Here is a 27765-nt window from a genome sequence, read left to right on the forward strand (position 1 = left end):
GAGACTCCTGGGAGGGGAGGGGAGGTCGGGGCCAGGAATGGGATTTGGGGGTTCTCTGAACTGCGCAGAATCTTAGCTAGAAGTCCCCCAAACACCCAGAAGCCCACCCCTGATTATCTTCCTATTTTTTCCTATAGCTGAACTGAAGGCAGAAGCTCTTGTTAAAAAAGCCAAGAACGTCCTGGTTGTGGTAGACAGACTATCTTGGTATGTCATGAAATCCAGCTTTACTGGAAGCAGCCTAAAGTACATACCTATTACTGGGAAATATTTGGGAAAAGTGAAGGTTTATATTATCCCCCCTCCTGGTGTTTAACATGCAACTAGAAGGTATTTCTGGGGGACACATAAGCACATTATTGAAACAATGGCCAGTGAAAATTAAAGCAACATCAAGTGAGATAAACGATACTGACTTTAATTTGGATTGCAACTGAATTCACTCTCCAGTTTTGTTTTTTTATTATTTGCGTTCATCATTTTATACTATACCTATAGCCGGGATGGCGAACCTATGGCACGCGTGCCACAGGTGGCACGCGGAGCCATTTGTCAGGGCATGCGAGGCGTTGCCCTGTCAGCTGGCAAGCTGAGTTCAGCCTTTTTAAAAGCCATTTTTCACTCTCCCCAAACTCCAGAGGCTTTATAGGAGCCTGGGGAGGGCGAAAACAGCCTCCCCCCGGCTCCCCCAGAGGCCCTCCGGAGGTTTCAGGAGCTTCCCTGAAGCCTCCGGAAAGCAAAAAACTGCCCCTAGGGGGACAGACTTCCGGTTTGCTCCTAGGGCCGGTTTAACCTTCCGGAGTATTCAGGACCCCTCAGGAGGCTTCCCTGGAGCCTCCAGAGGGCAAGAAATGACCCTACGAGCAAACTGGAAGTCACTTCTGGGTTGCTTGTAGGGCCGATTTTAGCCCTCCAAGGCATTCAGGAGCCCTCAGGAGGCTTCCCTGAAGCCTCCAGAGGGCTAAAATCGGCCCTACAAGCAACCCGGAAGTGACTTCTGGTTTGTTCGTAGGGTTATTTTTTGCAGAGTGCTTATGGCACATGAGCCAAAAAAGGTTTGCCATCACTGACCTATAGTATATACCAGTCCTACATGGCATGGGACTGGGTTCTTTGTAGCAGGGGTGAAATCTGAACCGGCCGAACCGGTAGGGGTGATTGTAGTTGGTTCTGCGAACCAGTAGTAAAAAAAAAAAGCTCCCAAGGATCGCGCGGCTCAGCTGTGAGCCACGTGATCGTCAGAAGTTTCCCCCCCAGCTTTTTAAAGCATTTTTTTTTCTGTTGGTTCCAGCAAATAGGCAGGGAAAAAATGCTTTTAAAAGCGGGGGGAAAGCTTTCGATGATCGCACGGCTCACAGCTGATCTGCGCAATCGTCGGAAGCTTCTCCCCACATACACACTTTTTAAAACATTTTTTTCCTGCCTATTCGCCCAAACCGGCAGGGGAAAAAAATGCTTTAAAAATGAAAAAAAGTTGGGCACGCCCACCCAGTCACACGACCCTGCCACCAAGTCACACTCACAGAACCGGTGGCAAAAAAAATTAGATTTCATCACTGCTTTGTAGGTCTTCTCCCTGAGGGTATCTGCCTAGCCTACCAGGTCACCTTATAGAATACATTCATACACAGAGGGGTGGGAGAGGGAGGGAGGCAGGGAGAGACAGAAGAGAGAGAGAGAAAGAGGGCACTAACAAGCCTCCTGCAAGAGGGAGAGCAGGTGCCCAGCCTTTTAGGAAGTCATAAAGACTGCCTTTTTACCCAGGCATTGGGTTTGAGTGAGGATGTTTGGGGTTGGGGCATCCTAAGGGAATGATTAAGATGCCAGTTTTATGTTTTATTACTTCGGAAATTATTGTTGTGAGCCACCCAGAACTGTATTTTAAAATAAGCACCTGGGCAAACCTTTTAAATACCTAGTGTAAATAAGTGAAAAACGTACCATCCATACTTAACCCTGCTTAAGTGTTTCTCAGCAAGATGAGGCAGATACTGCCAGTATACCAAGCAGAGAATAAAGCTGCTCTCAAAATATGTTCTTCTGGGAAATGAGAAATACAAAATAGTAATGACATCCTTGCAAGTAGTCCTCAATTTACAACTGTAATTGAGCCTGGAATTACAGTCCTAAGTCATGGTGATGGTTAGGTTATTGTAGTGTACTCCCCCAGAGGATGCTTTTGAGCTTGGACCTGAAAGTACAGATAATGTAAAATATTATGGCTGAGTTGCCAAAGGGGGCAATTTATCAGGATTTTATTGCATTTATTTGGAAGCTAACTGCTTGGGTTGCCAATTTACTATTGAATTAAATTGAAATATGCATTATATAAAGCCCTATTTCTCTTAGGACAGGTTCGATAAACCTTTTTAGCTGCTGAATGCCACATCGTAATATGCAGGGTTCCCTCCCCGCAACCTTGTTATTCATTAAATTTTCCAAAATCTCATAAGGCTGCGATATCTTACTAGATTTTGAGCAGCCCACTTCATATGTTGTGCAAAATGTCACAGGTGATGTTTGTTAGGGTGTAACCAACAAGTTGGGTAGACAATATATTGCACAAGGCATGTTATATATCTTTAAGAGAGGAGATCTACTAATTAGTAGATTACAGCATATAAATTGCAGCTGATGTTCTCTCTCTCTCTCTCTTGCCTGATGTATGATAACTGCTGTCTAACTGTTATTACTGTTGCTACTACTTACTGTGTGTAAGTTATTGGACTGTTTTTCTCTGTGTATGACTTTTTGGCTGTGTTTATGGATTTTGCTATATTCTTCAGAAAGTAAAGTTTATTTTTGTTACTTTACTATCCATTATTCAGTGTGGTTGCTTTATATATCGCACGCTGCGTATACTTTACAGGGTTGCTCTGTTATAACCTCGACCTGGGGTTCATTGCTAGTGCTTAATTGCACTAGTACCACTAACATTGGTTATGGGCCCAGACACCCTGCCTTAATATTTTTATTTTTATGCACCACTTTTTGGATAGTTTATTTTTGTGAATATGGCACAAGAATATTCTGCTGCACTCTCCATGATTACCCGGTTTGATGGAACCAACTATGTTTCCTGGTCCTTGAAGTGTTCCCTACTTCTGCGTAGAGAAGGACTGTGGTCTGTGGTTCAGAACCCACCAGATGTTACAGGTTGGGATCCTGCTGATGATGAGGATGCGAAGAAGATTGCGCAGTTTAACAGGGACAATGAGAGAGCTCTCTGCATTATTGGACTAACACTGAATGACCAGCAACTGGTCCATATTCGTGGCGAAGAGTCTGCTGCTAGGTGTTGGAACACATTGCGGAGAATTTATGTTCGGGACAGTGTGGGTGCTCATATTCATCTCACACGGAAACTGTTTAGAGCCCGTTTGCAAAAAGGTGGTGATATGTTGGCTCATTTAGACTTCATGAAGAAAACTTTGCAGGATTTGCAAGAAAAAGAGTTAGTTTTTTCTGAGCTTCAACAGGTGTATATTATTCTATCATCGCTTGATGAAAGCTACGACTCTTTTGTTTCCTCATTGGAAGTTCTTTCACGTGATGAACTGACATTATCTGAGGTTACCGGGAGATTGCTTGAAGAGTCCAGACGAAGAGAGGATAGAGTTCAGTTCAGAGACAATCAATCACAAGAAGAAACACAGTTTTCAACTGTAAATTTTGTTAAGAAATGTTATTCTTGTGGTGGTAAGGGGCATATTGCTAAGAACTGTAAAAATAGCAAGAAAAGGAGTGTTGCTAATAGTAAAAGAAAAAGCAACAATGTTACTGTAACTGTAGCTAAGGTTGATAAGGCTGTAAACCATAGTTTCTGGGTGGTTGACAGTGGCGCATCCCATTCTATAACTAAGGTTAAAGAAAGGTTTGTTACTATGAAGGCTAGCAAACAGCACATTTCCTTAGCAAATGGTTGGAAAATCAAGGCTTCAGGTGAAGGTACAGCTTATTGTCCATGTATTAATGAAAAATTGGAAATGTTATATGTACCTAAAATGAAATTTAACCTATTATCTGTAAAAGACCTTGTGAAATGTGGGTTTACAGTAACATTTAAGAATGATAGATGCATTATTGAAAAGGAAGGTAATAGTGTTATTGCCAATTTGGAGAATAATTTATTTATTCTACATGAGAACTCTTTAAATATTGCGAGTTCTGAACCTGGTTATAAGAATAAACAGCCCCATGATAACTGTATACATCTACTTCATAGACGTTTAGGCCATGTAAATTTTAAAATGGTACGTCAAACTGTTATTCTATCTAATGGAATCAATTTGAAACCTTGTTCAAAATATCTTAACTGTAATGCCTGTAACCAGGCTAAAAGTAAGGTTACCCCTGCAAACCGGTTTCAAGGATTCAAGACATCTAAACCACTGGATGTAGTGTTTGCAGACCTAATTGGCCCTAAGAAACCTAGCTTAGGAGGTGCCTGCTATATACTCAGCATTATGGACCATTATTCTAGGTATGGTTTCTGTTATGTAATGAAATCAAAGGCAGAAACTTTCCAACATTTTACTAAATGGTTAAAGTTTGTTGAACGTAAGATGGATAAAAAAGTACTTTGCCTAGTCACTGATAATGGGTCTGAATTCACTAATCATAGGTTTACATCAATGTTGGAGAATGCTGGTATAGAACATAGGCGTTCTGCCCCCTACAGGCCAGAACATAATTCATTTATTGAAAGACGTGGTCAATCATTGCAGGCAATGACCAGAACTATGCTGGTTGATTCTGGTTTGTCAGAAAAGCTTTGGGGTGAGGCTATAATGTGTGCAAACCATATTCTGAACATAGTAGTTAACTCAACCACTGGTAAGATTCCTTATACTCTTTGGCATGGTAGGAAGCCTGATTTGAGTTATTTACACACATTTGGTGTCCCTGCTTGGGTGCATATTCCCACACAGACTAGACGGAAGGATCAAAGCAGAGCTAGGAAGATGGTTTTTGTTGGGTACAATTCCAATCATAGATCATTTAGGTTCTGGGAACCTGGAACTCGGAGAATTATGCACAGTGCTAGTGCTAAATTTTCAGAACATGTTGGTTGGGAGAAGCTAGAACAAGAGTTTCACAAGGTTTGTGATGATATAGATGTTGATCGTTTGGTTAATCACGATACACCAAATGAGCAGTTAGAGAATCAGGATGGTCCATCTATTACTCTGAAAGGGGAGGAAGATGTAGATGTAGAATCTACTCGTGAGGTGGAACAGGATGATCCTGTAAGTCCTGTATTGCCTAGGAGGTCTACTAGGGACAGGCATCCACCCGACAGATACCAAGCCAGTGTAGTATTGCAAGTTAGCATAGAACCTTCTAGTTTTGCAGAGTTAAGGCTGTATCCTGAAAAGGAAAAGAAATTGTGGAAGACAGCTATGGAAAAGGAGTTGAAATCCTTACAGGAATTGAAAGTTTATGAGGAAGCTAAGCTCCCTTCAGGGGAGAGTGCAATTGGCTGTAGATGGGTGTTTAAAATTAAAAATGATGCTGCTGGCAATGCTATTTATAAGGCTCGTTTAGTTGCTCAAGGGTTTTCCCAAACTGAGAGGGATTACGATGAGGTTTTTGCTCCGAGCTTGAAAGCCTCTACGTTGAGGGCAGCATTGGTGTGGGCTGCTAAGTATCGGTGTAATGTTACCCATATTGATGTTGAAACAGCGTATCTGCATGCTCCATTGCAGCATACCATTTATATGAAGATGCCACCAGGTGTGGATTCGAATGGCCAGACTGGTTGTTGGAGACTTAAAAAGAGCCTTTATGGTTTAAAACAGTCCGGTTTTGAGTGGAACAGATGCATAGTAAATGAACTAAAAGCTATGGGATTTATTCCAGGTTTGGCTGATCCTTGTTTGTTTAGACGGGTGAAAAATGGTTTGATCTCGTTGTTGCTTTTGTTCACGGACGATATAGCTATTATTACTAGGTCTGAACAGGAAGCTATTGACATTGTTTCACAATTAGAGAGTAAATTTAGAATCCGGAATTTGGGTAAAATTAAGCATTATCTGGGCTTAGACGTGGTTAGAACCAGTAAAGGTTTTAAGCTGTCACAGGCTGGTAAAATTAATCATTTGCTTAAGAAATATAGCATGGAGCTATGTAAGACTGCAAAGACACCAATGGCATTGGAGTTTAAACCTGAGGTAACTGAGGGTACTGGTTTTGATAAGGGAATCTATCAATCTTTGATAGGTAGCCTAATGTACCTAAGTAATTGGTCTAGACCAGATATATCATTTAGTGTGAACCAACTGGCTAGATTCAATGATAGTCCTTCAGAGAGGCATTGGCAAGCAGCAAAGCGTGTGCTGCGTTATTTGAAGAAAACTATCCACTATTCATTGTATTTAGAACCAAATAGGGATTTAGTTTTGACTGTTTATGCTGATGTGAATTTTGCAGCTGCTATAGATAATAGAAAGTCAACTTCCGGCATAGCCTTTATGCTAGGTGGTGTACTGATTGGATGGAGGTCGATACGACAGAAACACATAAGCTTATCCACAATGGAAGCTGAGTTTTCATGTTTGTCGTTGACATGTACTGAGCTGATATATTATAAGCAGTTGCTTATAGATATAGGATTAAGTATCAATGAACCTTTTACTGTGTATGAAGATAATCAGGCAGCAATAAAAATGGCGACTAGTTTAGCTATAAAAACGAGGTCGAAGTATACTGATTTGAGGTATCTTAATGTTCGACAAAGCATTAAGGATGGCCTGATAAAGTTGGAATATTGTTCAACTGAAGACAATTTAGCAGATAACTTCACTAAGGCACAAAGTTCAGTGAAACATACCTCATCATGTGAAGGTTATCATCTTACATTGTGAGTGGATATATTGGTCTACCCAAAGGGGAGAAGGTTACACCCTAACAATGTTAACATCTTTATAGGCGTTTTGAGGAAGGCACAGGTAAGAAAGCAGAAATCTTGCAATGCTGCCTTCCCATGACTTTGGATCTTGATATATAATTTAATTTTTTTTTAGTGTGCAACTGTCTAGCTGCATTCATGGAATTCTGCCGAAGAAACATTCAGATGATATTGTCTTCTATTTGTAACTCTCTGTGTCTTAGCAACATTTCATCCATAGGTTCTCTTACCATAAAAACAATACATTGCGGAAGGGGAGACAGAATACTTGCCCAATGACTTTCTCTAGCGATGATGTAAAATAATTGAGGGCTCACTGATTAATATGATTTTGTCCTGTGATTTATTATATCATTTTGGAATGATATGTAAAGGTATAGTAGATAAATAGATTTAAGGGGAAAAATTTTAGTGTTAAAGATGTTAAATCCTAAAACTCTGGAATCTGATTTTTTGAGGAGTTATGGTTGTTTCTGGCCTGGGGCGATGCTAAGAAAATTATTTTGAGGAATGAGAAAAGTAGAAAAGTAGTAAGGATTAGATTCAAGAGTTATGTGACATCCATTTTAAAAAGGCAATTTTATCTCTTAATCAAAAGAGACTCCGGGCAATTTCCTATGGATTTTCTGACATTTTGTAATATTAGACAACATTTTTTCTAAGGTAACTTTAGAAATCTGTTTTGATTGACAGATATAGTTTTCACCATTTTTGTTGTTCACTTGTTTTGTTTTTATAGGGTTTTTAAATGTATTTTTCCCTTTCCCCCAAAATTCTGTAATTTTTCTATTTTTTTTTCTGTAAAAGAAAGAAAAAGAACCCCAATTTCACCTGTATTCTTATCACCAAGAAATAATATACTTTCTTACCCTGCTAAAGAAGATCATATGGGAACTCAGGAGAATTTACTTAAAGTCACACTGGCTGGGAATTACACAAGTTGAAGTCCAGCTTATTGAAAGATATAAAGTTGAGGAAAGCAGGTCCAGAGGTTTGATTCATCACAAAATCCCTCAACTCTCATCATCAGCATGGAATTAGCATGCAAATGATTTTGCCTGTTACACAACCATTGTACAGTCACCAGATATGACTGTCTAAAGTTCATCTTTCTACGTATGAATTTTGTAATATATGAAGCACCACCAAAATCAAATGTGGGATGTGCAATGCTCTCAGAGAGCCAACTTCAGAAGTTACACTTGTGCCAACGTACATTCAGGTCATAGGTGGAGATACAAAATAATATGTAAAAAGTCCCAGTGTGTTTCTAAACCCGACTGATTTACTGCGAGAAATCTATGCATCCATGTTCAATCTTTATTACCAATATTAGCTAAAATCTAAGTGGTGTACCAAAAGTGTCTCATTGTGGGAAAACCAAAATCAGCTGCCTCATTCATAGAATTTTACATTGTTTGGAGGATGTTTACACAACGCTTTTCACTTGTAAGATTCCTGTGGTTCCCTATTGTTTTTTTTTTCTTACGCAACATTAAGAATGGAAAAATATTATTCCTGCCAGGAAGATTCAGTTGAACTTCGAATGATTCCATTGGAAGATTTCTACCAATACGCATGTCCTGGTATTATGTTTTAGGAACAGTGAACAAACAGTTCGAATATTACTCATTCAATTCAGATTTGTTTTTAAAAAAAGGAAGAAATAGATTGAGAGTAAGTAATGGGGATTTCAACCTTTACAAATGAATTGAGCAACATTTTGGGTGCGGGCACCACATTCAAAGTTACTATGCAATTATTCCTTCGTAATCAAATTTTTATAGAAAGAAAACAAAGATGGAAGAAGTAATGGGAAAATACAAGAATGCAGGTTTAAGAAGATGGTATCTGAACTGCCTGTACAACTGGTAAATGAAGTGAGGTGAATGCAAAATTTTATATATATATCCTCTAAACATACTTGATAGATTTTATTAAAATGGGTGGACTTCTTTCATTAGAGAAAAACATCTGCATTTATTGGACATTTTGCAAAAAAATAAGAACAATGAATTTGTGAGATATGACTAGACATGAGAGATTATAGAAAGAACAATTATGATATAAAACTTTAGAGAGAGAAATTAAAAACAGATTTGTACTTATAACTGCTGTGAAGAATATCAGAGGCCATTTTTATCTTATTTCTTTCTTTTATATTTTTCTTCAACTTTTTTCTTTCCTTGCACTTCTTATATTTTTCATGAGTTATTTCTTCTTCTTTATATTAGTTTGTTACTTTTTACCTTCTTGTTTGAAAATTTTAATAAAAATTATATAAAAACAAACAAGAATTATAGTCACCTCTAGCCCATGTAATGTAGGAAGAATCAATATCATGAAAGATCAAGTGACCTTTAGCAGAAAAGATAGTTTCACATTACTGAAGTATGGAAACACATTTTGGAAATACAGATAGTATTTTCAAATTTTGCAAATTCAAAACTTTGATTCTGAAATCTGTCTTTTAATATTTATAATGACATGAAGCATGCACATTCATTTTTTTAGGTTTTCTACAAGAGCATATTTCTTATTTAGATGTCTTCTAGGATTAGCAAAATGACAAAATAACGGAAATCCTATAGAATTTGTTCACAGTGACTGCAAAACAATCCTTCGCATTGAACATGATTGCAGAGCATTACTATGCAATTAAAAATTGGTTTTTGATATCCACAAATGTTAGTGTTGGATATAAAATACAGGTAGTCCTTGGTGAATAATAGCAACTGGAATTTCCATCACTAAGTGATGTGGTTGTGCAGTGCAACTGATGGCCTCACTTAGTGATGGCAGTTCCAGCAATTCCTGGTTGCCATCATTAAGGGAACCCCAGAGTGTCATTAAGCAAGGACCTTAGGTAGTCATCATTTGCAACCTGTGGCTTCCCCATTGACTTTGCTTGTAGGAAGTTAACAAAGATTGCAAATGGTATCTACATGAATGCAGAGTTGCTGCAATGGAGAGAGGTTTAAGGACTGGTCATAAATACCTCTCGTGCAGCACTGTCACAAGTTCAAACGATCACTGAACAAGTGGTTGTTAAACAAATAGCACCTGTATTAGCCAGTTAGTTAATATCAAATATAGTCTTGTGAGAAAAATGTTACTATCACTATTTTCAGAATTTCTGTAACAGGAAATATTTTATTTACTTCCCCCATTTAACAGCTTCCTTTCCTTATACTAACACTTCTTAACAGAAGAGTTAATCTTCAGGGTTAAAGCAGGACACAAATTCCAAAATTCCAGTTCTTAGCAAGTAGAGGGATTAAGCCACAGGGAAACAAGACTACTCAGGGAAACAAGGAATTTCTCATCAAGACCAGACATTCTTTCAAAGGTTGCAATTTTGAAAACCACATGTCAACTTAATATTAATGTTCAAGGCAAATCCTTGTCATCAACGCATCCAGAAAACAGAGCGAACAGTAAAAAACAAGGATTTAGTGAGCAGCCCTGGGAAGCTAGAAGGTCTGTCAAGGTATCAGGCAGTATCAGGGGTTTGATAAATCTGTCAAAAACCTGGACAAACTGCTTACACTTTGAACAGCAAGAACAAAGACTTTACATATTCTGGCATAAAACCACAACTACCTGTAGTCAGATTAGCAACATAAGAGGTGGCATTTAGCTGGTCTTCAACTGATCTACAAAATAGTTTAGAGATCCTGGAAAAGAACCTTGGTTCCTTGAAAATGTCAACATCACCTTTAAATAGCCAGAGAAGGGGTAATTTAATTATAGTTTCATTTCCAAGAGAGGAAAAAACCAAACAAATTTAAGGAACCACATGCCACTTTATACCACATTATTTGTATACTGGTGTAGTAAGGTCACCAAAAATCACTATTAGATTATTATTTTTAAGCCAGGGGGTATGCCGATGGTTCCTCATGTTCTGGAAATCTACCCTTCCAGTTTAAAGCAATACAATCCAAATCGTTTTGGATTGTAAACAATGCTGGGACTTGTAGTACTCTAAGGAACCCATAAATGGTGCTTTCTAAGTATGTATGCAATTTCCATCACATACACTGCCTCGTTTAACATTGTATTTCCCACTGCAATCATTAGTCATATAGAAGAATGCAATACAAGTAGTCTTCCATTTATGACCACAATTGAGCCCAGAATTTATGTTGCTAAGTGAGAAATGTATTGAGTGAGGTTTTTTTACAACTTTCCTTGCCACATTTGTTAAGTAAATCAGTTGTTAAATTAACAACGCGGTTGTTAAGTGAATCTGGCTTCTCCATTGACTTTGCTTATCAGAAGGACACAAAAATGTGTCCGAATGTAAATCATGTGACTATGGGGATACTGCAACGGTCATAAGCATGAAAAATGGTCATAAGTCACTGCTGTAAGTTGGGACTTCCTGTGTAATGTAATTGTTGTTGATGGTCCTTCCTAGGCAGATGAACAGATTTGAGATTTACTGTTAAATTAACATGAATGGTACAGGTAGTGCACAACTTACGACCAGTCACTTAATGGACTGAGAGAAAGCTAAGTGGGAACCAGACGGGTGTGAAATTCTGAAGACCCTCCCCCCCCCCCCCCCCCCGCAACCACCTGTGTTGATGTGATCACATTTTGGACACTTGGCAATTGGCTTGCATTTATGGCCATTTGTAGAGTCCCGTGGTCACATGACTGCGATTTAGACATCCACAGACCCCCGGAAACTAGGGTTTACAACCGGTTTCTGGCAAAAAGGCCCCATAGCCAACAATGGGTTCACTTAATAACGTGGCATTTGCTTAGCAATCATGTGCTCACTTTATGATGGTCACATTCACTTAATGACCGCTGCAAAAAAGGTTGTAAAATTGGGCGTGCTCATGTGGTGACCCATTTAAAGACCATCCCTACTTACAACTCTAATTGCGGACTCAATTATGGTCGCAAGTTGAGGGTGACCTGTGTTGTGTGGTTAATTGCTTGATTTTTCACGTTTACCTTATTTTAAATAGCACCTACTTTAATTGAAGTGGAAATAGAACAGACTAAGAAAAAAAGCAGATTTTTAAACCTTTCAACCATACAGGAGTTTGGACAAAAATCCCCACCACCAACAGCACAATCTCTTGAGATATTATGGTCACTTTTGAAAGATGGAATTATTCTTAGGAGGCCCACACAGAAGAACGAGGTTTAAAAATCCTTCCTCTTTTGATCAATTCGAAGCTTAATCAGTCATTCCTCTTCGCTACTTCCAGTGAAGAAGACGGTGAACAATAAACACGCATAATGTTAAGCATAAGTCTGGACTTTCATTTCACAAGATCTGTATTCTCCAAATACTTAAAACTCCTACTGATTCCCACTAAAAATGCAGTCCTAACAGGAAACTTATGAAGTGATGCTGTACTCGCATTACATATACGTAAATTTTTCATGTGGTAATTACTGGAGCAATTCCAGTCACCAGAATCATTACGGGAGCAGCAATGAGGGAAGACATTATCTCAGCGGTAACCCCCCCTACACACACACACACATCTACTTGGCCACAGCATCATTTTGCAGAAGGCTGTGGGCTTCCTCGCTCCTGGCCTCCCGCCTCACAATTATGCCACCTATTTTTTTTACGGAATACTGCGACATTAAATTCTTCTGCCATTTTCCCTATCACGTTGCTGTGGATTCATCAGTCCTGCTAGGGATCCAAGATGCCCAGATCTCTGACATATTGTTTTCTCACCTTTGATTTTAGTCAGTCCCTGCCAAATTAAGTACACTGCACAAATGCTGCAATCGATGTGAGCTGTATAATCTCAAGACCTAGTTTGCAAAATGGGCCAGGAAACAGTGATCAACCTCAAAAAGATCAAGCTTTTGGATCCCTTGACTGTGATTATTTTTCTAGCCAGTTCGCTTCATTCTATGAATAAACATTACATTGTTGTATTGTGTTGCACATCATTTTGCTCTTTCCCCCTGATATTTCATTTCCCTTTCAGGCCTTGAATATCACTGCACAGTTTTAAGCAATGGCTGGACGACCCGGTTTTTTACACACACACACACACACACACACACCCCAGTGATGGGATTCAAATATTTTTACTACCGGTTCTGTGGGCATAGCTTAGTGGGTATGGGGTGGGGTGGGGTGGGGTGGGGTGGCGGCCTTGGCTTGGTGGGTGTAGCAGGGGAAGGTTACTGCAAAATCCCCATTTCCAGAGGTGGGTTCCTATTGGTTCAGCCGAGTAGGTCGTAACTCGGGCTGCCACACCCCCAAACTGGTTCTATTGTCTGTGCCACCATCTTGAATTTCGGTTCTGCACATGCGCAGAACAATCTTCATTGCCAAAATGTAATTTTAAAAAATCTTTTCTGATGTTGTGCGCATGCACAGACATTTTTAGGTGGAAATGCACACCTGTGCATAGTGTGTGTTTGGCAAAAAAAAAAATTGTGCGCCGAACCGGCAGTAACGCTGGCAGCAACCCACCCCTGCCCATTTCCTCCCAATCAACTGGGACTTGGGAGGCAGAGAATGGGGGCGGGGTCAGTGGTGGTATTTACTGGTTCTCCAAACTACTCAAAGTTACCGCTACCGGTTCTCCAGAACTGGTCAGAACTTGCTGAATACCACCTCTTACACACACACACAGCAAGAACCTCAGCAGAACCCTGTAAGATTATACTGTATAAGAGCACCAACATCTTACAAGATGTATGTGCTAATATTATTTTACTAAGCAAGGTACCATCGGGTCTCCCAAACCCTTTTATTTGAATCCCTAACACTGCACAGATCCTGTGTCAATAGTACTAGTCCGACCTCTGCCACATACGCTCGGCTGAAGATGAGGTGATGGTCTCCATCCTTCTTTCCCAGAAGGAAATAAGCAGAATGATGGCAGCCTTCTAGCAGATAGAAGTTCACTGCCAGGGCAGTCAGCGTTCTAAAGTGAAGGATAAATATGCATGGGAAAGTGTTGGTTGCTGTGTGTCACAAGAGCCCAGTACTCTGATAGAGTGCCAAATCAGAGAAGAGCGTATGAAGACACAGAAAGAAAGAAAAAGTTCTGCAGATTATCCCTCCAATATTCCCAGACCGAAAGGCTGCCTCTAAGGCCTTGCTACTTGCAATCTGACAAGGTGCATCCCCTCAACTCAAAATCCCTGCCCACGGTTTCCTCTTTGGGGCCCATTCTGTTGCAATCCCAATTGCGATTACTACCAGCACTTTGCCCCCACACATAAATATCGTCAGGCTTCCCACCCGTTTTGCTGAGAGGGGCGAGAGCAGCTGTTTCCAACTGAGGCCTGGCTCTCAGCCCAGCCTGAGTTTCCTTTTCAGACAAATGCCTGGCTATTCAGCCTTACACCAGTTCCAGGAACAATGGATTATTCAGGGAAAGTGAACCACCCCCATATAACTAAATACACAAACCATTACACTCCATCCTTAGCAGCAACTGCAGTGGAATGGGTTTGTCTGAGCCATGCTCCAAATAAACGTATCTGCTTTCTTCTCACTAACCTCACTGCCCACTCAGAGCCAAGATTAGAATTTATGGTTCCTGGTTTCAAACTCAACCAGGTCTAACCGCAGAGAAAATAAGAATAGAACTTTTAAATCTTGGATCTCGGTTACGTGCTAAGCGACCAAAAGTTCACTTGATGTCGTTGACATGAATATCCTGCTTTTTAAACTCTAGCCCAGAAAGCTTTTAAAGAAATTTACTCCCAAAGTTGTGTTTACGACGCACACTTTGTATATGGAAAGTTTCTTACTGGATTTGCTTGGCTTCACTTTAACAGATGAGGGGAAAGATCTGTCTCATCATTTTTTAAAATGTAGTGGGGGGGAGGGGAACTTTAAACATAGTTTTCTGCAATATACTGATAGATTTCCCAATCATATACCATATTTATTCAATGAATGAAAATTAATTGAATTTATTCCAAGCCAGTGCTTGACAAAAGAGCTACCATTTTTATTTCAACATTTTGGTATTATTTCTCCTCCAGCCCAGAACAATTTCTCTTTCACCAACTTTCAACTCAAAGAACCTCATTGGTTTATTCATTCTAAATTCTAATTCCTAATTCGGATTACCAAAGAGAAATATAGTATATGCAGTCGGTAGAATGCATGGTAAGTTAGACAGATTTTTCCTTCTTCAGGTTAAAGGAAATTGCAACTTTGAATGTTTCTCACTAAGGACACTATTAACTTAAGGTGAAAGGATCAGCCTACCTCTCTTGCCAATGTGCTATTTTTCTGCATGCAGTAAAGGTGGCGGGAAGAAGTTTCCTCAAAAAAAAGCTTGCCTCCAGAAGTTGTGAATGCCCCAACACTGGAAGTCTTTAAGAAGATGTTGAATAGCCATCTGTCTGAAACGGTATAGGGTTTCCTGCCTAGGCAGGGGGTTGGACTAGAAGACCTCCAAGGTCCCTTCCAACTCTACTATTGTATTGTATTGTAAATGCTACATCTATGCCTAGCTCAAAAGAGATTGTTCTTTCTCTGCATTCCCACTTATGGCATTCACCTTACTATATTGTACTCGCTCTCACAGCAATTGTCTAATTTACCTTCGTAATAGCTCAATTAGGTTGTTTCATAGTATGATGGGCATGGTTATGAACAATGGTGGGATGCTGCCGGTTTAACAACTGGTTCAGTGAATGCACGCTTTGCACACACACGCTCCTAAAGTGCTTGAACGCAGTGCTGAAAATGGAGCATTTAGAAGCTGGGGGCGGGGCAAATTAGCTAGATGAGCTAGAAAGCAGGAAATAAAGGATGGGATAGGGCAGGGGCAGGTAGGCGGGGCCAACTGATAGTTGGAGCTATTGGTTCGCCTGAACTGGTCCGAACTGGCTGAATACCACTTCTGGTTATGAAAAATTGAGGCTGAAATAACTTTTCCATGATCATTCAGGAATTTCAGATGGCCCCAATCTTCTAACTTCACATCTTTAGCTGAATCTTATATGCTCATGGATTCTGTCCATTCGCCATCTTCCAAGCAGAGTCCTCCATACATGTACCTCCTGCCAAACAAGTTTTGTAATCCAAATAGTGAATGATGAAGTTTCCAAAGGCCAGAAGAATGGGACACAACCTAAGGAAAATCACTCAAGCGCTTGAAAAATTCTATTTTCAGCGGCTGTTTGATTTGTACAGACTTCCAGTGTGTTTTGTAGCATTGCTTGATTGATCATGCAGATCTAAGGACTTTGGGGGTTTTTGAATAAGGGAAAGATGATGAGGCTACTTACTTGGCTTTCTTCGACATTTTATTCAGGATCAGGGAAGTCAGCAAGGAAAGGCAACCAGATTGCAATATAAAGGTAGTCCTCAACTTACAACAGTTCATTTAGTGACTGTTCAAAGCTACAATGGTACTGAAAAAAAGTGACGTATAACCATTTTTCACACAATCGTTGCAGTATCACCACTGTCAAGTGATCGTCAGATGCTGGGCAACTGATTCATATTTATTATGGTTGCAATGTCCTGGGGTCATGTGATCCCCTTTTGTGACTTTCTGACTAAGTCAAATGGGGAAGCCAGATGCACTTAGCAACCGTGTTACTAACATAACGACTGCAATGATTCACTTAACAAATATGGCAAGAAAAGTCACAAAATGGGGCAAAGTTCACTTAACAAATGTGGAAAGAAAGATCGTAAAATAGGGCAAAGTTCACTTAACAAATTTCTCATTTAACAAGAAAAAGTTGGCGCTTAGTTGTGATCATAAGTCGAGGACTACCTGTTCCACTGCATTACGCTGGTGAATCATGCGGCATGCCTTGAATTATAAGTCGCCCAAAGTCATTGTGAGTCTGGCAGCATACAAATTTAAAAAATTATTAACAAATATAACATTTCAGTAATTCCAGTTAGCTGCCAGTGAATTATTTTGCTGATATTAAAATGATATCAACTTGCCATTTCATACCAAGCAGATTGTCATTACACTGCTATTAATTAGTAAAATTAACTACAAATGAGGATATGTGTCATTAAAACATGTGGCTCATACTGAAATGCAATTCCTAGACATATATATTTAAAGGTAGAGAACATTAATGACAGGAGGAAAAGTTAATATGGAAGTGTACAAAAGTGTATAAAATGTATTCCAATCTGTTTACATAGTGCGATATGTGCAGCTTGTGCAATATGTAATAAAATACCTTTGAATGGTATTTTAAGATAACTCTGTAAGTCAAAAGCCTACCTTTGACATTCTGCATCGCACCGATGGGTGATTGCTATGCAACCAAGAGTTTAAGTTTTTTGAAAGTGAAAGTGGATCAACTTATTTGGATTGAAGACCAGAAGCAGCTGTCTGCTCCAGAAATTGGTCACGATTCTAAGTTTTAAAAAGTCTAACAATCGGAAAATGAGTTAGAATAATAAACTGCTGAGGCTGAGCAAAGATCTGGGAACAAGATAATCTTTTAGTTTGAAGGAATCCTGCTAGCAAACTACCAAGAGGCCAATATTTGTGATAGAGTTGAAATGGCAGGAAGGTCTGCTGAGACTGTTATGAACACAACAGAATACACATCTGAAGAGTTTAATGAAGAGATCTGGCTGGAGGGAACTTTTGGCAAATAGACCAGGAAAATGAGTTGCCTCAGAAGTCAAAACCCCAAGGAATAACTGAAGAAAGGGGGAAGAAAAACTTGTATCGGATTTAGGAGAATTGGAGGTTAGGGAAATCTGGTTAGAGGAAAAAGCCACTTAGAATTTATTGAGTTGGAAATTGAGTTGGACTTTAGCAACAGTAACTGAGTACGTACTACCTAATTAAGGCTATACTATTTGATGAGTAAAACTTCATCCATTCTGGATTATCATTTAGAAAGACCCCAGGTAATGCTATCAATCAATTTCTATACCGTAGAATTAAGTTAACTACATGATAAGAGTTCAGGAGATTTTGACAGAAGTAATTGGATTACTTTTTTACAGTTGAGATCTGCTAGGGACTTTAAAAAAAAAAAACGAAAACAGCCAGACTAAAGCCAGACTTTAGTTCCCCAAACTGTTAGAAATGAGGAACACAAAAGAATGCTAGCATAGGAAAAATAGCATAAAATTTCGCCACAGGAAATATTGGGGGGAACATAGCCATGATTCACTGCAAAATTTGAAGCGCAGTTTAATTTTCAGAAATAACACAATTTATAATACAATTGCAAAATAACACAATTTATTTTAGTTATTTACCATATGTATACCCTCCACAAAAGCAGTTTACAATAGTATAGCAAGACAGGTACATAAATTACAAGCATTTTAGTTCCAGAATTGGAACTAAAATATGTAACATTCTGAAATCATGAAGCCCAAAACATTTTTTTTAAAATCAAGCTTGGCATTCCGTAACTTATCATGCACTCTTTGGAGCCACTCAATTTTTAAGAGTTTCCAGAGGCCAGAACAGTGGGAGACCACCTGATTTCTCAGAGAAGAGGTTTCACACGAGAGATGCTGTTATTGAGAAACAGTGCCTATGGGCCTTTACTTCATAAAAACAAGGAATTGCCAATTTCTCCTGAGACACTTGGGTTAGAGGGTGGTTGGAGGAGAGAGTCTGGCAAGTAACCTGGAGCTATGTAGGAATTTGTAAAGGGCTCAGTGGCTAAACTGAGGGTGGCTCAGTGGCTAAACCGCTGAGCTTGTCGGTCAGAAAGGTCGGCAATTCAGCAGTTTGAATCCCTAGCGCCATGTAACGAAGTAAGCTCCCATTACTTGTCCTAGCTTCTGCCAACCTAGCAGTTCGAAAGCATGTAAAAAAAGCAAGTAGAAGAATAGAGACCACTTTGATGGGAAGATAACAGCGTTTTGTGCGCCTTCGGCGTTTAGTCATGACCACGGAGACGTCTTTGGACAGCGCTGGCTCTTCAGCTTTGAAATGGAGATGAGCACCACCCCCTAAAATTAGGAACGACTAGCACATATGTGCGAGGGGAACCTTTATCTTTAGGAATTTCTATTTGAGAATCAGCAATTGCACCTGGAAGCTAATAGGAAGACAGAATAGGGATTTGAGCACACATGTAATAGGTTGCTATTTTCTGCCCTAGTCAGGAAAACTTGATGGAGGGCAGAGCTGACGTTGCGACGATACGACATGCGATGTTGGAGCTCCAAGATCGCCGTCGATATCTCTGCCACTGGATGGTCCCTTTGGACCTAAACCATCCCGTGGAGATGGTGATAGAGAAGGGCACATCCTGCTGACCCCAGGGACATCGCAAAGTCCCTGGTAGATCCAGGAGAAGCTCTATTTTTCCGGCCACAGAGAAGCCACCATTGAAGCTGCTGAAAGTTGGGACAGCTCCAGAACGGAAGAAAAGTGGGAGAGAAACTGTGTCAAATTGGTGAGATAAATTTTATTAGAGAATACCCCAAAAGATCAAAAGTAAAGTTAAAATTGAAGACAGAAGAGGTTAAGTGGTAAGATTAAGCCTGAGTCAAATTTAGTGTATCTTTCTTTCTTTATTTTTTTATGGATGGAACTTTCACAAATGCTTTTTACTTTTTAAACTGGACCGTTTTTTCTTCTTCTTCTATTTTTCTTTTTTTAATACTTTCTGATTAAAACTTTCTCTCTTTTTCTCTTTTAAATGCTCTATCGAATTTTTTTTCCTAAGAACTTTTCTCCTTAAGTTTGGAATATAAAGAGGAGAGTAAAAGCAGAGGGAAAAAAGTAACACTGCCACTTAGAGGCTTGAAGGCTTGGAAACATTGTTTTTCTTGTTTTCTTTGAACATTTGATCTACATTTCAAGGTAGCATTTCTGAGCTTGTTTATTGAAAATGATAGCGGGAAGAGCACTGACTGTTTATACTTGTGCTCCTCTGGGGTACTATCAGGAGCTGGATTGGAGTGGAAAGAAAGCCTTGACTTGAAAGAATACAGTGAACTTGTTTGGAATTTAATAAAAAAGCTTTGGATGATATAGTGCAGTGTTTACTATCTGGAGGAATGGCACAACATGAAAAAGAACAGGAAGTAACGTTACAAATAATTATGCAAGAAATTCAAAAAATACAAGAACAAAGAGCATCGAAAAGAGAATGGAAAATATTGAACAAAAAACAGAAAATATTGATGAAAAAATTGAGAATATTTACCAAGTGATGATGAAATTTGAGGATAGAGTTCAAAAACTTGAAGAAAAAGATGAACAAAGAGACAAGAAAATTGGTGATATTGACAACAGATTGAGCGTGGTTGGAAAAGACAGGAGTGGAATATTGAAATGGGAGATTGACAGATTGGAACTTAACCTCAGACTCCAAAACATAGAAGAAGAAAAGGGAGAAAATTTGGCAGAAGTAATGAGAGAAATTTTGGCAGAAGCATCGGTGATAACCAAAGGGAAGTTGATGGAAGGAACAGATGAAGGGTTTCGAGTCTTTATAAGATATGCAATGAAAAACAAGTTGCCAAGAGAAATCCATATAAGATCTACCAAGAAAGCAATTAGAACACAAATACTACAAACGGCAAGAGATGTAAGATTGCACTACTATTGGAAGGATACAGGATGGTGTAATGAAATGCTATAATAAAAACTAATTTAAATTTAGTTAAATTTAGAATATTACGCATAAAATGAAGTAATAATAGTTATAGTCAAATAAATGATTAACAATGATAATAATGCATATATATGTATGTATGTATGTATGTATGTATACATACACATACTAGATTGATAATATGAAATTTTATATAAGTTGTGAGGACTATGGAGAGGATGCTCAAAAGTTTTGTAAGCAAAGATAAACAATTTTATATAGAATATAATATAAAGATGTAACATTACTGGATGGTTTTAGGATGATGAAATGAAATGCCAGGAGGAAGTTATTCATAAAATAATGGAATGTGCTGAAATGAGTAAATTGACAGAACAAGAAGAAAAACAATTTTATAAGACATGGGATTTATTTTATCAATAGTTAGATAAAAAAAATATGGAAATGAAAGATATTAGAGAATGTTATCAATACAAGAATAATAGAATGATACTGAATATAACATAAAGATATATTATTATTGGATAGATGGAAGATGATGTAATAAACTGTTATAATATAAATGAACCCAATATTTAGTATATCTCGTTTAAAATGAAGGAATAATAGTGATAGTCAAACAAATGAGGTATAATGATAATAATGTATACAAACATATTTGATTTGATATTATGTGTTTTATATAAATTGCAAGTGATGACTATGGAAAGGATGCACAAAAACCTTGTAACCAATCAACACACTGTATGTAATGGAAGATGGTTTTATGTTTTATGTCTTGTTTGTCTGTCTAAAAATTTTAAAAAATTATAATTAAAAAAAAGGAAACCTTGCTGAGTATTTTCCCCCCAGTCCATCTGACTTCACATGGTGGTTATTGTGTGAAAGAAATAAGAGGTGGGAGCATGGTGTATGGTGTGTTGAACTCCTGAAGGAAAGGCAGGATATAAATCTAATAAAGAGGCCCTCAAGTTCTCCTATATACAGAAGGATCTTGACAAACGTGAACATTGGGCACTATCTAAAAAAATGAAATTTAATGGTGAAAAGAGTAAGGTTCTACATTTAGGCAACAAAAATGGAATGCACAGGTACAGTATAGGTGGTACCTTGCTCAGTAGTAGTAACTGTGAAAGGGATCTTGGAGTCCTAGTGGACAACCATTTAAATATGAGCCAGCAGTGCGCAGCAGCTGCCAAAAAAGCCAACACAGTTCTAGGCTGTATCAACAGAGGGATAGAATCAAGATCACGTGAAGTGTTAATACCACTTTATAATGCCTTGGTAAGGCCACACTTGGAATACTGCATTCAGTTCTGGTCACCACGATGTAGAAAAGATGTGGAGACTAGAAAGAGTGCAGAGAAGAGCAACAAAGATGATTAGGGGACTGGAGACTAAACATATGAAGAACGGTTGCAGGAACTGGGTATGTTTAGCTTAAGAGAAAGAAGGACTAGGGGAGACATGATAGCATTGTTCCAATATCTCAGAGGTTGCCACAAAGAAGAGGGAGGCAAACTATTCTCCAAAGCACCTGAGGGTAGAACAAGAAGCAATGGGTGGAAACTAATCAAGGAGAGAAGCAACTTAGAACTGAGGAGAAATTTCCTGACAGTGAGAACAATTAATCAGTGGAACAGCTTGCCTCCAGAAGTTGTGAATGCCCCAACACTGGAAGTCTTTAAGAAAATGTTGGATAGCCATCTGTCTGAAACGGTATAGGGTTTCCTGCCTAGGCAGGGGGTTGGACTAGAAGACCTCCAAGGTCCTTTCCAACTCTACTATTGTATTGTATTGTATATTTTTAGTTGAAACTTAAAAAGTTATGTTTTGAAAACATTATTTAAAAAGTTACTCCTTTCTTCCCTCAATCCTTCGTGAATCTTTAATGACAAGTTGAAAGCAAAATAAGCACTACTTTATAGTATGTTTCATTGAGTCACTGAAAAGAAAGAAAAATAACATTTAAGATGATGAAACTTCTGTCTATCCTTGTTCAGACTTTGGAGTAAGCAGAAATCTAACCAATTTCTTTAATGCTCTAGAGAGCAGCTTTATGCAAAGCTTTCTCGTTTTCAGTGAGACACTTGATTCAATCTCAGTCCACATGTCATGTTATAATCTATTTTACAAATTATGTTCCATTTAAAAAGCAACTTACTCTGCAGGGAGGTTAGTGTCCATGTCTGCAATTATAAACTATATACCAGTGTTTCTCAACCTCAACAACTTTAAGCTGGGTGGACATCAATTCCCAGTTATGCTGGCTGGGAAATTCTGGGAGTTAAAGTCCACCCATCTTAAAGTTCCTGAGGTTGAGAAACAGTGCTAAATATCATTTCAAATTTCACCTTGATCTTAGGTAATTTACTTTTCTCTCAACTGTCATTGTAATTCTGATGCATCCCACAGGAGTTTTGTTTGGTCTACAAAAGACCAGTTATATCAAGGATTTATCGGGGCCTTTTTAATAGTTGACAGAGAAATAAGGTAGGTCTGAAAATTGTAACACACTTAGCTCTATTTCCTCAGCTTTTGCCCTTTCATCATGTATATATTTTCTCCTGATTTTTATTTTTGATTCCTTTTCCTGATCTTCAGATAATTGTAAAATAGAATTGTAAATCCTTGTGACCGGAAGAATCTTAACAGACAGAAACATGAGGGAACCTATAATGCTGAGTACTCTCCATTCCTGGGGCCTCTTTTGTTTTCATAATGACTTTACTCATCTTGGACACCACCAAAAAAAAAAAGTAAATAAAAACTCCTGATTTCCTGCCAATGATGAATGGAAAAATCTATTTTCCCTTTTCAACAACAATTTCCTCAGTCTGTTTTTTCTCAGCCACATATCCAGTAACCACAGGTGTTCTTTTTCCTAACCCCAGCTCATTCGTCATATTGCTGGATAATTTGTGACAAGAAATTTGCTATCAATGAAATGGCTCATCACTTTGCATCTCAGTCAGTCAGATTTCCATTCCATCATAGAGGCCTGATTGCATTCTGTTTGTGTGGTTCAAAAAAGTTCAAAGAGCGGTTGATACTTCATACAAATGCAAATGCACAAAAAATGTGTTTCTTTCATCTTCTAGTAAGAGATTGTTCTAAAACAGGGGTCCCCAACCCCCAGTCCATGGACCAGCACTGGGCTGTGGCAAGCCAAAAACTGGGCTGTGCAAACAAGAGAAGCCCCATCCACGGGATACAGGCAGCACACAAAACCACACCCACCCTGGAAAAACCTCTCCATGGAACCAGTCCTCAATGCCCAAAACATTGGGGGCCACTGTTCTAGAAAGTACAAGAATCTGTTTGCAAGACAGAGGAAAATAGTTCACACATTTCTCTGGCTATTGGCACATCAACAATTTAACTTCATTCTCTCTGTGGATTCTCCTTTAAGAGGCATTGAAAGCTATCTATCTATCTACGGTATCTATCTATCTATCTATCTATCTATCTATCTATCTATCTATCTATCTATCTATCTATCTATCTATCATCTATCTATCTATCTATCTAATCTAAGGATGAAAATTGGGCCATTTCATAAATACCAAACCTCTGCATAAAGATATACTGCAATGATTTCCTCAATTATACGAAAAGGGAGATTTTGGCCATATCCAATGTTAAGAAGGAAGAAGAAGAAAAATAACTGGGAAAGGGCTACTCAATCACCAGGAAGAAGATACAGCCCATCACACCAATTATCACCCAGAGTAATGCAGCTGACAGCTACAGATCTTTTGTTTCTGAGAGATTGCTCAAATTCCAGATGGAATGTATGTAGAGATAAGACTTCAGATGTCTACGAGATTATCTCCTTGTGTACTTCCACTCAGCACAGCAAGTATAATCTCCCCTTCGTATTTCTTACTCTCAAAATGTATAATAAATATAATAAACATGACTTTGAACCAGATGGGGAGGATTTTCAGTGCAAACAAGTAGTGGGCCAATCCAAACATGAACTGATTAAGTAATGCTCTGAAATTGTTTTTTATTCAAAAGTAAATCACCTACATAATTGGGCTTTTAAAAACTATACATGACTTGTATAGGGTTTTCTGCCTGAGCAGGGGGTTGGACTAGAAGACCTGGAGGCTAAAACCTACAATGAATGGTTGCAGGATCTGGGCATGGCTAGTCTAGTGAAGAGAAGCACCAGTGGAGACATGATAACAGTGTTCTAACATTTGAGAGGCTGCCACAGAGAGGAAGGGGTCATGCTATTTTCCAAGGCATTTGAAGGCTAGACAAGGAATAATGGATGTAAACTGAACAAGGAGAGATTCAACCAGGAAATAAGGAGAATTTTTCTGACACAGAGCAATTAACCAATGGAACAGCTTGCCTTCAGAGGTTGTGGGAGCTTCACCATTGGAAGCTTTCAAGAACAGACTGAATTGCCATCTGTCAGAAATTGTGTAGGGTCTGCTTGGGCAGGGGGCTGGACTAGATGATCTACAAGGTCCCTTCCAACTCTGTTAATCTGTATCCGTATCTCCAAGGTCCCGTCCAACTCTGTTATTTTGCTATTCTTGATATGTAGCTGTTTGGGAAACCTGAACTTCTGCACCCAGTATAACAATCAGATGTTTAGCATGGTTCTACAGATACTGCAAAGGATACTGTAAAATCTACAGAGCGCTCGGTCTTTGTCAAAGAGCAAACTGGTATTTATTATTCCCGGGGGGGAAAGGAAGAGATTGTAAATGGAAATGCAACTCAAAGTGGGTTATTACCAAGAGCTAAAATAGTTTAAGCCACCTTCTGTGCCAGTGGTGGGATTCAAATTTTTTTACTACCGGATCTGTGGACGTGGCTTGGTGGGTGTGGTGAGGCTTGGTGGGTGTGGCAAGGGAAGGATAGTGTAAAATCTCCATTCCCTCCCCACTCCAGAGGAAGGTTACTGCAAAATCCCCATTCCCTCCTGATCAGCTGGGACTCGGGAGGCAGAGAATAGATGGGGGCAGGGGCAGCCAGAGGTGGTATTTACCGCTTCTCCGAACGACTCAAAATTTCCGCTACCGGTTCTCCAGAACTGGTCAGAACCTGCTGAATACCCACCTCTGTTCTGTGCTAATAATGCCTCGTAGTGATCAAAATTGGATTTCAAATGGATCGCCAGAAGTACTGAATTAAAGAGCATTACAGAATGGGGCAATCCTTTCCTCTTTATCTTAGGTCAAGAAGTCATGGGAAACCATGGAAAAATCACAGAATAACTGAAAAATAATAATTTTGAACGCCCAACAAAATTATATAAATCGTGTGATATAAGCTTCATTTGGAAATACCCAAGGTTACTTTGAAAGAATAGATCATCATGCCACATTTCTCCAGGACTCTTGGAGTGTATCCAGAATAGAGTTTCTCTGACGAATGTTACTAATAGTCTCTTTACACTATAAGTAGATAACATTGGCAGATTATTCAAGTACAAAATATGTGTAAATAGGCCTGTCTGGACATGTACATCCAGAACGCATACTTTCCTGTGACTGTCTCCAATAGCCATCTAATTAATCATCTGTGAACAAATGTAATCCTGCCTAATCTCCTAAACTATAATTAGGGTATTCAAAGAGATGATTATATTCTTTCTTCCCTTCCGTTTGCATACAAATTTCACTTTTCCTGTAATGCTGTATCTGCACTACAATACAAGAAGCAAGCTATCTCACTTAGTATGTCACGTAGCAAAATTATGAATTATAATTCGGTACCGGGATCATTGACAGCATCAAAGTAGGCATAACCTTGTCCTTATGAGGTCTGAAAATGAAATGAAAAGCAGAGAATCGTTTACAAAGAGACAAGCTTTACAAGCCACTACCCCACATTCCTTAACAAGGTTAGAAAATAGTCTTACAGTTGCCTATCTCCAATGGCTGCTTAAGGATAAACACTCCATAACTACAGCGCAGGTGGCCAGATTCTCCGCAGCAACACCGGGGATTCGTCGCAAACAGGTGTCTCCACCATAGCGATGTTATATAACAATTGTGGCAAACCCTTTGCACTGATTAGTCACTTCTCTTTTAGCATTGAACCTACAACGGATCACACCGTTTAGGGATTGCAACTATCTTATAATCAGACCGTGTATACTTGACACTGGATTTTATTATAGATTTTAGTTGTTATTTATTATTTTACATTAGAAGTTTTAAGTGTATATATACTGAGTGGTTTTATTTGTTCGGGTCGCTGGTCTAAAACTGTAATAATAAATTGTTGTTGTTGTTACAGTTGCCCTGTTTCTTGGTATTCACAGTTGCAACACCTATTCTGTCAAGACCAGTGTCGGTTAAGACTTTTTGTCCAGCCCTGACTATGCCCTCTTTTTTGAATTGGATGTTCTATCTAATCTTCCAAAGAAGGTGAGGCTGGGAGATTTGCACAGTTGATACAATCCTGTGATAGAGCTTTCCTGATTTTCTCCCGCACAAAACCACGGCTTCAGTTTGTGCCAGATCGTTCCTCACTCTGCCGAGCTAGATTTCGTCAGCAGTTCTGAAGAAAAGACCAGAAACTAGTCATGAGTCATATTCTAATACGCAATTTTAAAAGCTACTATATCACTCTTTACATGCGCCATGAACCCAGTATCAGGAAGAAACTAGACAGTGGCATATTTTTCTGTGATACACGATCTTGCACCATCATTGAGGTCAGATCAAGAGAAGGGACGGCCATGTAATCACCATCTTTTTAATGATCTGCCACAATATTCTACCCAGAGTTGCTTTGGATGGTTTTCTTTTTATTTCTTTATTTGGAAATTTGCCGCCTATTCACACATGGCAACTCAAGGAGGCTTACAAGAATATAAAACCTCATATAAAAACAATAAAACTAATAAATTAATAAAATAAATTAATAAAATAAAATAATGCCCCACCCCGGCAAAAACAATGATAAGATGGCAGCATATACATTTAATGAATAAAGTAAATTAAAATATCCTGTTCCAAAAATTGAAAATAATTTAAATATTCACTAACAAATGCTAGAATTGACAACGTCTGAATTTGCTTGTGGCAGCATGACCTGCTTGTGACCCATCAGTATCGAACCTATTATCCATATATTATGGGCTATATTCAAAGGTGTTTAGTGTAAAACTAGAGGTGTGTATAGCACATCTTGGCAAGGCGGAAAAAGCATGAGGAAATACTGTAGGAATAATGCAACTAAGGCAAGTGAAGTAGGATCTGACAGAAGAAGCCCGATATATTAATTATCCTGTAGAATGCTTCTGTCATCCAGTTCTCATGTACAATTCTGCTGTC

General features: G+C 38.9%; 1 protein-coding gene across 4 annotated transcripts in view; it reads right to left on the reverse strand.

Annotated features, from left to right (window-relative positions):
* The window catches only part of SYN1 (synapsin I), a 120626-nt gene that overhangs the window by 14308 nt on the left and 78553 nt on the right, over positions 1 to 27765 (reverse strand). The gene's annotated exons all lie outside the window — the stretch shown is intronic.

Source organism: Natrix helvetica, assembly GCF_964273705.1.
Source record: "Natrix helvetica genome assembly, chromosome: 1".
Taxonomy (NCBI): domain Eukaryota; kingdom Metazoa; phylum Chordata; class Lepidosauria; order Squamata; family Natricidae; genus Natrix; species Natrix helvetica.